The sequence below is a fragment of the Tachysurus fulvidraco genome, chromosome 17, assembly GCF_022655615.1.
Source record: "Tachysurus fulvidraco isolate hzauxx_2018 chromosome 17, HZAU_PFXX_2.0, whole genome shotgun sequence".
Lineage (NCBI taxonomy): Eukaryota > Metazoa > Chordata > Actinopteri > Siluriformes > Bagridae > Tachysurus > Tachysurus fulvidraco.
In genome coordinates, this window is record NC_062534.1 from 1,520,917 (window position 1) to 1,530,916 (window position 10,000).

The 10,000-nt window shown below is 41.4% G+C and overlaps 1 protein-coding gene across 1 annotated transcript in view; it reads left to right on the top strand.

Moving 5' to 3' along the window:
* The window catches only part of lingo2 (leucine rich repeat and Ig domain containing 2), a 259,340-nt gene that overhangs the window by 235,597 nt on the left and 13,743 nt on the right, over positions 1–10,000 (top strand). The gene's annotated exons all lie outside the window — the stretch shown is intronic.

Consider the following 10,000-nt stretch of genomic DNA (forward strand, 5'->3'; position numbering starts at 1 on the left):
TAAATAAATAAATAAATAAATAAACCCAAATGTGACACAATGAGCTATGTGATCTTTTAAGCTCCTCTCTTTTGTAATAAGATATCTCAGCCACATTAATAGGACCCTGAGAGCCCTGCCTCGTGTGATGTATGTCCAATTTACAATATAGGAAGAAAGAAGCATGTTCTCCTCCCTGCTTCAGTGGAGATGTGTGTCAGAGCTAAGCGTGAGGTCAGCAGGGAGTCTCTCCCATATTCCTTCCCGTCGGACGCTCCGCTCATGAGAAGCGAGTGCTCTCTGCTCCTCCCAGATGTTCATAGGGAGATGTTTTGGCATGACTTCGGACCCGCAGCAACTCATTAATTTCCCCGTCGGAGCTTCGTTTCCGAGCTTCGAAACGGTTCAGTGCTTTTCACCTGCTATGCATATGAGGCAGCAGAACGGTACGCTAGCGCCGAACAGATTGCTGAGGTCTCTCTGTCTTTCGCTCTCTAAGTGCGAGCCAAACGGTAGGAATGATGCCTCTGCTGAGGACTTTCAAGGGATAATGTTCAGACTAGCTTTTTCTTTTTCTTTTCTTTCTTTTTTTTTTTTCATTTTTCACTGCCTTTCCAAACTAAAGTGCTGAAAAGCAATTACCTCTGAAAAGATGTTACTGAAGAAACAAAAGGGGGCTGATGGACGCTTTTCTCCCAGGTTTGAGAGAATAGAAAAAAATATATCATGCTACAGTACAATAAACGAAGAATCTGGATTCTTGTCGAAGTTGGTGTCGAGTAGCGACGCCGTTCCGTGTAAACCGATGAACCAGACAGACCGAGTGGCTTCTGTATTGCGAACATGATTTACAATAGGTTAGTATTCAGACCAGCAGACATTTTAGGTCTAGAGTAAATTAGTGGGTTGAGTTTGCTTCCAGTTGCGTGGTCTGGCCTAACCAAAGCAATCATGCATGCTAGCTACATGCCAAGCTATCCATATGGCCACATCCCTGCTGAATACTGGAACGAATTTGCTTCTGCTCTGATTGTGTCTGTGAATGCATGGCTGTTCGCTAGCAACGGAATGAGTCAAAAACTCTGCCAATCACCGACGTCGTCGATTTGTGACGAGAGACTCGAGCGCGCAGCCAACACGATAAAAATTCTAATAGCCTAGGAGCAAATATCTGACAGAAACAACAAAAGAAAACTGGGATAAGAAATATTTCCCAGCGAGTAAAAATAGAAGTCTGACGACGTCCGTCGTTCCCGTCCGCTAGTCGCTAAATCGTTCCACTTCTCATTTGCATAAATTTAAACTGCACTTGATTGTTTCACATCAGTCATCCAGCAGTCACTCCATCTTCTGTCGCTGTAAATTACCAACCTGTATTAAATATTAAAGCTTGTGGTGTTGCTGCCGGCGTGAACGCAGGGTACCGCTTCGCCCGAGCTGCTGAAATCCACCTACGGTGTTCCATCTTTTAATAACACGCTGTTATTTATGAGAAAAAAATTCTGAATAGAGATTTTTGCCAAAAGACTCTAAAACCGATCTGACATCGATCTCTGTGTACTAGTGTGAGAAACATGGCAGCGTTTACATAAAAAAGTGTGTCCTGGATAATATTTTCCATAATATATCAACATTATTTAACCGCTTTATTAAACATCATTAAGTTTAATGATTTTTTTTGTGCCAAATGACTTCAGTTCACTTGTTTAGCACTTTTAACAATGGACGTACTGAAATCAAGCTGTAAAGGTAGCAGAAAGAGGAACCCAGTCTGATGATGATTGATCCAGTGCCAGTTCTGCTTCTTCACTTGATTAATTGTACATAATTGGGCACATCATTATGGGAATGAACTCATTATCTACAAACACTGTTATTCTGATTATGCAGCTCAGTAAAAACTAGTTCAGCAGTCTGTCTGTCTGTCTGTCTGTCTGTCTGTCTGTCTGTCTGTCTGTCTGTCTGTCTGTCTGTCTGTCTGTCTGTCTGTCTGTCTGTCTGTTTGGCACCTGATCGTGTTTATGTAATGAGAATGAAGTACAAACTGATTTTTTTACACTGGTTCGTTTATGAATTTGGATTATTTCCCGATCTCACACGGATTAGGATTATTTCAGAAAACCACTTAAGCGACATGAGTGATGATTAAAGAATGAAAATGTTCCTCTGTGTGTGAGACAGAGATTCCTCTAACGTTGCTCACGTTACACACGTTACTCGCATTACACACGTTACACACGTTACTCACGTTACTCACGTTACACACGTTACTCGCGTTGCTCACGTTGCTCACGTTACTCATGTTACTCACATTACTTGCGTTACTCACGTTGCTCACGTTACACACTTTGCTCACGTTACACATGTTGCTCATGTTACACACGTTACACACGTTACTCGCGTTGCTCACGTTGCTCACGTTACTCATGTTACTCACATTACTTGCGTTACTCACGTTGCTCACGTTACACACTTTGCTCACGTTACACATGTTGCTCATGTTACACAAGTTGCTCACGTTACACACGTTACTCGCGTTGCTCACATTACTCACGTTACACACGTTACTCGCGTTGCTCACATTACTCACGTTACACACGTTACTCGCGTTGCTCACGTTACTCATGTTACTCACATTACTTGCGTTATTCACGTTGCTCACGTTACACATGTTGCTCGCGTGGCTCACGTCACACACGTTACTCGCGTTACACACGTTGCTCACGTTACACACATTACTCATGCTACACACGTTACTCGCGTTGCTCACGTGGCTCACGTTACACACGTTATTCGCGTGGCTCACCTTACACACGTTACTCACGTTGCTCACGTTACTCACGTTGCTCACGTTACACACGTTACTCACGTTGCTCACGTTACCTGCGTTACTCGCATTGCTCGCGTTACACACGCTACACATGTTACTTGCATTACTCGTGTTGCTCATGTTACACACGTTACTCACGTTACACACGTTACTCACGTTGCTCACGTTACACACGTTACTCACGTTGCTCACGTTACACATGTTACTCACGTTGCTCATGTTACACACATTACACACGTTACTCACGTTGCTCATGTTACACACGTTACACACGTTACTCGCATGGCTCACGTCACACACGTTACTCGCGTTGCTCACGTTACACACGGCTCACGTTACACACGTTACTCGCGTGGCTCACGTTACACACGTTACTCGCGTTGCTCACGTTGCTCACGTTACTCATGTTACACACATTACTCACGTTGCTCACGTTACACACGTTACTCGCATTGCTCACGTTACACACGTTACTCGCGTTGCTCACGTTACACACGTTACTCACGTTGCTCACGTTACACACGTTACTCGCGTTGCTCACGTTACACACGTTACTCGCGTTGCTCACGTTACACACGTTACTCACGTTGCTCACGTTACACACGTTACTCGCATTGCTCACGTTACACACGTTACTCACGTTGCTCACGTTACACACGTTACTCGCATTGCTCACGTTACACACGTTACTCGCGTTGCTCACGTTACACACGTTACTCACGTGGCTCACGTTACACACGTTACTCGCGTTGCTCACCAAGTCATGTAGTGTTTCTGGACCTGTGCCACTGCTCTAGTTTGATAATATTAATAATAAAACTGTAATAAAATAAAACAGTTGTCCCACTTCTAGTAAAATTTTAAGTAGGTCGTTTTGAGAATGAAGAGGATATTTGGGTTATTCCCTTTATTTCACAAAAAGGGAAGACTGTTCCTCGGACTTAATAAGCCTAGAGAAAATAAGTGTAGAGAAAGTGTACAACCAGGAGCCTCCTGGGTAATAATGTCTGGTCGTCATTGTATTCCTCTATACCATAACGGTTTGGGTCTCGTTCTGGACATTTACACATTTCTGAGATCACTCCCAGTGATGTGAGGCTTCACCGTGACACTGAGGAAGGGTGATGATGATGATGATGATGATGTCACAGTTCAGAAGGTTCAGCAAAGACAGACTGAACATCTAATTCTTTATATTCACACCAGTCTTGTGTTGAATTCTAGATTCCGATTGGTCGGAAGATGTTCTGGGTTCTACTTTGTTTGCACTAGGATTTGACTGGCACAAAAAAAGGATTAAAGACAAGCGTAATAACTGAAATGTTAACTTTTTCTCCAGAAGTCTTTGTAACAGAGTCTGAGATAAAACCGTGACTTTGTCGTGACTGTTTATCGCTGCTATAACGTAAGACGTCTCTTTGTGGAAACGTTAAATGTAACTATACGTAGATAAAAAAAAAAATTTACGTGCTCAATAATAATAATAATTTAAAATTATTTAAAATGATGGTGTAAGAGGAATAAAAGTTCCATTTCTCCGTGGTTAATCATTATCTTCCACAAGCACAACGCAGAGCTTTATTTATCCTGTATGTAGCTGCACTCTACACTCTACACCCTGTGTTCTTTCTTCTCCTGTATCCTTCTTCTCTCTTGCCACCATCCATCCAAATCTTTTTTTTTCCTGCACAAAAAATCCATCGCTCGCTTTGTTGCTTGCTGAAAATTGCCTTTTGGTTTACACTGAAGAAGACAGTGCGGTATCAGGTCCATCTAATGGACATCAATAAATAAAGCAGGCGTGAACAGAGCGTGAAGCCAGGAACCGGTGAGGTTCTGTTAATCACACGCAGATCATTTGGGAAGCTTTTTGCTGTCTTGACTTCAAACCACAGTATCGACCTCTTACCGTACACAATTCCGGTAAAGCTGACAACATGAAACCTTAGATACTCTCTCGGAAGCAAAAAAAAAAAAAAAAAAAAACAGGTTCCATTGAGGATCTTTTATTGAGACACAACAGATGGTTTTGCTTTGAGAAAAGATTTCATTTGGACCTATTTGCATCATAAGTTAGAAGAATCGTCCATCCAGTCAAACCTACAGGAGGTCTTGTTTGTGGGCATACAATCAAACTTAAAAATAAAACCAGCTACGTCCAAATCCGTGAAGGTTATTTTTTCACTGTACCTCGGGAAACTCTACAGAAGGTTCTACATAGATGTGAGAGTTTCTACATTCCAAACTAGCCCAAGAACCTGCTTTTGAGATCTTAAGAATCTTTAGGTGTCTAGCAGGAAAAAACAGAAGAAGGTTAAGAGGTTCTTCAGAGGTAAAAGAAAAACTCAAAGTAGAACCACTTTAAAAAGTTTGAGCTTTTATTCCTTTAGAAGGAAACATATTTTTGAAAGGATTGTAGTCTAGAAGAAAACTAGAAACTTTTTTTCTAAGTGTTCCACAACAATAAGTGTAACTAGATTTATGAAGTTCGTCGCAACAGACTTTGATGTTGGCTTTGACGAGGCATGTGTTCGCAAAGGCCGGTGCTTTTTGGAGGCAAGTGGATATAAGGGTCAGTGTTACTTTTGGAGGCAAGTGGACATAAAACTAGTGTAATCTAGTGAAGCGCTAGGGTGGCAAAACATTTGGAGGCAAGTGGAGACGAGCATGTGATGTCATCCGAAAACCTGTGACGCTATTCCGCTCCTTGGGCTGAGTGTTTTGATATGACACATGTCCATGTTGTGCTAATGTTTTTTGTTTTCACGTGACATCATCAGAATACCCGTAAGGAAGTTCCCCTCATTGTTCTGAGTGTTCTGATATGTCACATGTCAATGTTGTAAAAAGTTTTTTGATTTAGTATATTTTGTGGGCGGGAGCAACTAAAGAATATTGTGAATATCTGAATATTTTTATGCTGAATAAAAAAAGCTTAATCTATAAATACAGGCCAAGAAAAAGACACATGGTGGTATAATAATGGATACTAGAAAGTATCTGAAAGCTGTTAAAACTAGGGTTAGGGTTAGTTTGTTCAGATACTCTTTGTTCAGAGTATCACCCTAAAGGAGCTGGCCGAGTTTGGTGTAGATAATTCGAAAGCTTGCCGAGTTATAAACCTCCAAAGTTTATAATGGGAGTCTATGGGAAAAAAGGCCAATTTGAGACCCGGTACCGGAAGTACCGGTACTCGGATCGCTTAGTAAAGTAATAGCAACAAACTTCAGTCTAGGGTCTACGACATATCTGAAATTGGTGCATGTGGCTCGAAAGCCCTAGGAGGAGTTACTCTTGATAAATTTTTGTCTAAGCTTAAATAGGAAAACAGAATGTTTGCTTCTACGAAGCGACATCACTAGAAATGTAAAAAAAAAAAAAAAAACATATTTTCCCTTAACAGTATAACAACAGTAATCTTTTACTGTGAGATTTACGCCATCAACCTCTGCAGCTGTAAAGAGAGAGCTGAAGATTTATCAAACCTCATTCACGTGGCTTTAATTATTTATCAGAGTCGGTAATCCGACACGATCCCGTGTCTTCAGGGACCTCGTGCGATGACGTGTCGTTTACTTTTCCCCTAATTTAGATTAGGAAGACTTGTAACCGTCGCAGCGTAATGTATTTCCCTGGAAGTCTGTGTTTTGTTTTTTTTTCTCGTCGCTTCCTCTTCTGCTGTTTCTCTTCTCCGCTTTATTGTCTTCAAGTTTGATTTTTCATTCACGCAGAGAAAAACAGAGTGCGACGGAGGGAAGCGAACGGCCGAGCGGATGAATAATTCAGCAGGCGATAAACAGGAGAGTGGAAAACAACGTGAGGATAATTAATCGGCTCACTAAATATAGAAGGTTGTGATTTGTTGAAAATTGTTTTGTTTTGTTACTCGTCAAAGGTTCGCATACACACACTTCTGCCGTGTCACACACACTTATATGTAAACTCGGACTACAAAAAGATAAAACTGTCTGATCCCTACGATCGTTTGCTTCATCAGCAGCATCTGGAATTGGGCGTGGTTTAAAGTCGAAAGGCGATCGATTTATTATCGATGAGCCGAGTCATGCGATCTCGGTTATTTGGCTGCGTACGAAGGAATTTGTTCAGAAATCGTTTGCAGGCAAATTTGGGGGGGAAAAAAATTTTATCCCACATTTTTGTGTAGATTCGTAGATTCGTGTGTAATCGTGAACGATCCTGAACCGCTTCAATCGTACGAACGAAATGAACGTAAATGTGAATTTTATGTCCCGTCTTTTTTTTGTGGGCTGCATGTAAATGTGCTCCCGGTGAGTCGGCGTGATTTATTAACATACGCACACGAGCATGAAGGAAATCAGCAAAATATTTGTAAATGTGGCAAGAACTTTTTTTGGTTTAGTTTAGAGATATTTTATGAAGTAAAAGACTTATAAATGAGACGGAAGGTACGTTCCTGCACCACTGTGGAATTAAAATATCTTTCACGCCTGGGTGATCGTTTTTACCGATCGTCGATCCGTTTTATATTCCTTATTTCGTGAATCAGAGGTTTTCTTAAGCGGTATGGAGTTGGATCGCACCGGCTCGTGTCGGCAAACAGAGAGAGAGAGAGAGAGAGAGAGAGAGAGAGAGAGAGAGAGAGAGAGAGAGAACTCAGTTTCCTTCATTGAAATTAATTACATCAGGTGCGATTTCTTAAGACCAGAAACACTCGGCTGTGAGCGAACGCACGGACGCACAGACACGCCGTCGCTGTATTCATCCTGTAATATTGACACATTGATCAAACCTTTACCAAGACAAGGATCAACGATCTGTTCTCCCGCTTTCCTCATCTCCTCTTTACATGTTTTTATTTTAGAGCTAATCGATAGCTAATCCAGCTCTCGGCCAACGGAATACTGCCCAGGTCCCTTGGGAGTAGCCATTGGAGGTCACCTAATAAAAATTCCGCTGTGAGAGCATTGTGTGAGTACATGATGAGGTCATTAACCCTTTGTTCAGACTCTGTGCTCATCTGTTTACCTTTAACTCATCTGGGGTTAATTATCTGTAATTGGCTCATCTTTATGGAGATCCCCCAGGAGCTGACGTGTGAATGAGTTCAGTTTATCTCAGAGAAACATCTCGGACTAAAACTGTTTCTAGTGTATCAGCTGATACACACTCCACTCTGAGAGAGACGTTATACTGCAGCTCATCAATCAACGATGGTTTAAATTCAAGAACATCATCGTGCTGTTCGGATCTCAACAGTTATGTTGTCTAGATGAAGTTGTTCCCTCAAAAACTAGACGAGGTTGTTCCCTCAAAAACTAGATGAGGTTGTTCCCTCCAAAACTAGATGAGGTTGTTCCCTCAAAAACTAGACGAGGTTGTTCCCTCAAAAACTAGATGAGGTTGTTCCCTCCAAAACTAGATGAGGTTGTTCCCTTAAAAACTAGATGAGGTTGTTCCCTCAAAAACTAGATGAGGTTGTTCCCTCAAAAACTAGATGAAGTTGTTCCCTCAAAAACTAGATGAGGTTGTTCCCTCAAAAACAAGATGAGGTTGTTCCCTCAAAAACTAGATGAGGTTGTTCCCTCAAAAACTAGATGAGGTTGTTCCCTCAAAAACTAGATGAGGTTGTTCCCTTAAAAACTAGATGAAGTTGTTCCATCAAAAAACTAGATTAAGTTGTTCCATCAAAAAACTAGATGAGGTTGTTCCCTCAAAAACTAGATGAGGTTGTTCCCTCAAAAACTAGATGAGGTTGTTCCCTCCAAAACTAGATGAGGTTGTTCCCTCAAAAACTAGATGAGGTTGTTCCCTCAAAAAATAGAAGAGGTTGTTCCCTCAAAAACTAGATGAGGTTGTTCCCTCAAAAAATAGAAGAGGTTGTTCCCTCAAAAACAAGATGAGGTTGTTCCCTCAAAAAATAGAAGAGGTTGTTCCCTCAAAAACAAGATGAGGTTGTTCCCTCAAAAACTAGATGAGGTTGTTCCCTCCAAAACTAGATGAGGTTGTTCCCTCAAAAACTAGATGAGGTTGTTCCCTCAAAAAATAGAAGAGGTTGTTCCCTCAAAAACAAGATGAGGTTGTTCCCTCAAAAACAAGATGAGGTTGTTTCCTCAAAAACTAGATGAGGTTGTTCCAGCAAAAACTAGATGAGGTTGTTCCCTCAACAGCCTCACAGTGTATAAGACAAAAAACACAGCAGCTTGTTGTTTTATAGAAAAAAAAACTGATCTCTTTTTTGCAAACCGCTGACACTTGAGTGAATCCTATTGGTCGTTTTGTTCCCGAGTGAATCCTATTGGCTGTCGATGGATCTCTTCCAAGCTGATGTTAATGACATTGATCACAGGTTAAAGGTTAGCGCTGGTGTTAAGTCTGCAGTGTAGAGAGTCGGAGACGAAGAGACTCGAATGCTGGATTTCTGGAATTTTAGTGGATAAAATCAGGAAGAGTGTGAGAAGGTGGCATGGGGTCGGAGATGACGAGGAGACGTGTACCGGTGGGTGAGAGAGAACGTCGAGGATGCTTTATGGAGGTGGAGCAAAGACTGAGATCAGGTTTGATTGTAAAGCTTATTAATTATCTCATATATTAATTCCACAATCAGGATGTTGTTATTTATTAAAAAGTTCTTCACTGAACACTACAAGAGATCCCGAGAGATTTCCTGTAACTCTCCATAGAACTCACGAAGAAATGTCGGACGGTCTTTATTTCTAAGAACATACAGGAGAATCCTCAGCATTAGGAAAAATGTTACTCAAAGGTCCTTTAAAGAGTAAAAAGCTCCTAGATTCCCAACGGGGTTCCACCGAAAACCCTCTGAAATACCGGTACACTTTGTTGTGCAGTTCTAAGTAGAATTTTTAAAACTTTGCTTAAGAAAAGATTCTGGAGAAAGCTGGAGAAAGCTGGAACCATTACTCACCCACCAAACCCTTTAGGAACTCCACTACACCTGTAAGAACAGAGTAAGGACACTCGGTGAAAACACAGAACCTGGAACCATTTAGGGTTCTTGTGTTTGTTTTTTTTATCTCTGCTGTCCATCTTGAAGGTTCTACAAAGAACCCACTACGTGAGTGTTTCCTGTAACTGAACATTCGGCTTTAAGGGTTCTATAAAGAGTAAAGTGTTTTTTTTTCTGAAAGGTTCTTCTGGAACCTTCTCTCAGACCGTCGAGCCTTGGGAGCTCTGTATAGAGTTTAGGTT